The sequence below is a fragment of the Blastomyces dermatitidis genome, assembly GCF_000003525.1.
Source record: "Blastomyces dermatitidis ER-3 genomic scaffold supercont1.4, whole genome shotgun sequence".
Lineage (NCBI taxonomy): Eukaryota > Fungi > Ascomycota > Eurotiomycetes > Onygenales > Ajellomycetaceae > Blastomyces > Blastomyces dermatitidis.
Genome location: NW_025544777.1, coordinates 6,009,044 through 6,011,140, shown reverse-complemented (window position 1 = coordinate 6,011,140; position 2,097 = coordinate 6,009,044).

Below are 2,097 nucleotides of genomic sequence, written 5' to 3'. Positions count from 1 at the left end.
TTTATCTGCACTCACAAGGGCCTGTAAGAGTTTGAAAGTCAATGTCTTCTTGAGCATGCTAATCTTCATTTGATTCTCTCAAGACTGATCACCTGCTTCTAGAATCTTGATGTTGAAGTCAGGAATGAATGTTATAAGAGAAGTGTTTCTCTGTCAGATGCTCTATAATCAATCTAATACTTTCTGTTGCATGGCAGTGTCTTGAAACAGAATATCAAGATATTTCATGATATTATCAGGTGTTTGCAATGCTGATTCACATGCTTTTATTCATGAATAAAACTTCTGTTTTATACGATTCTTCAATTGTTCATTGATATATCAATCTTGATTGATTAATGAACTGATGAAATCTTCATCTATACTCAGTTTTATGAGCATTTTCATCCTTCATGATGAGTAGAGAGTGAGATCAGAAGTATTAAAATATATAGAAGCATCTAAGTGTTCTTTCAGTGCTTTTATATTCAATTCTGTAGATGCTGAAATTGCATGAGTTCCTTGTTGTGATAATTGTTGAATCTCTTCATATTGATGTTGTTGAGTTGCATGCATATCAGCTATTTATTGTTATTATAGTTTCAACATTGCTTGAAGCCACTGTGACACTGTGTCTATGCTCATGTTTAAGAGTTTCATATTATCATTAAACATGATTATATCAATTGTTGAATATATAATATCTGTGAAATCTGAAGAAGTGTAATTGTATTCTTATATATCTGAGTGTCAGAACTCTCAGGTCTTTCACTGATATTCTCTTATAAGATCTTATTCTCTTCATAAGATCTTGTTATGAGGCCAGAGTGACTGGTGAGCAAGCTTCTATCTGAGAACTCAGTGTTCACTTAACTGTGTGACTGTTTCTTACACATCATTACATGTTCAGATATCTCTTGATAAATAATCATTTCTGATGAGAAGATGATGTGTGAATAATTGTTTCTTAATAAGAAGACAATGAATGTTTTTATAGTGTAAGAGGTCTACACTGAATAGATTGGTATAATATTGATAGGTCTTATATAACAAAGATAAAAATGTTAGAGAAGGAAAGAAAGAGAAAGTGTGAGAATCAGTGATTGAGATGAATATTTATACATGTATGTGGTGGTGTACATGGTGGAGCTTCAGGGCAGAAGAATATACACGTGTTTGTAGCAGCTGAGGATCAGTGATCAGGAATGGCTGAGAATCGGAGTGTACACTACGCGCGTTCGTAGCAGCCGCGGATCAGCGATCAGGAGTGGCCAAGAATCGGAGCGTACACTACGCGCGTTCGTAGCGGCCGCGGATCGGCGATCGGGAATGGAAGAATCTATGGAGTGTAATGGAATAGTCTATATGATTGATCGGGCGCAGCCCGCCACAGAACCACATATCAAGAACTTTATTAAAAGATGTTTTTAATTATAGTATTTTATCTGCTACTTCTGAGTGTGATGAATACTTTTCACTATCTTCTTATAAATTTTATTCAAAAGTATCAATCTCACTTTTACTTCTGATACTGAGAGATACTTCATTCTCTGTATCTATTTAATATTCTGACTATCTATCTCTCTCTTTGAAATATTATCTGTAATGTCACTGAATAATAAAGAATTACATTTATAATAAGTATAGAAAGAAGATATCTTTAAGATTGTATTCTTTATATTATTATATATAAATTCAGCAGTTAGAAGATATTCAAGTCAATTATTTTAATAATATAAACAGAATACTCAAAGATGCTGTTCTAGTGTCTGATTCTGGTATTCAGTCTGATCATTGATCTGTGAATGAAATACAGTACTGAGAAGACATTTTATTATAAGATAATAGTAAAAAGCTGATCAGTATTTACTGATGAAGAGAAATTCTTAATCTATTATTAACAATTTTGAAGCACTGTGATTACAAATGATGATATCTAAAAATAGATCAGTCAATTCAGAGGCTTTAATCTTTTTATAAGTAGAAATATATCTGATCATCTTCATGAAGCAGTCAATAATGATCAAAATTGAGTCATATTCTTTGACTCTTATTAACTTCAGCAGATCAACTATGAAATTCATTAATAGATTCTGTTATAAGCTCTTTGAAACAGGC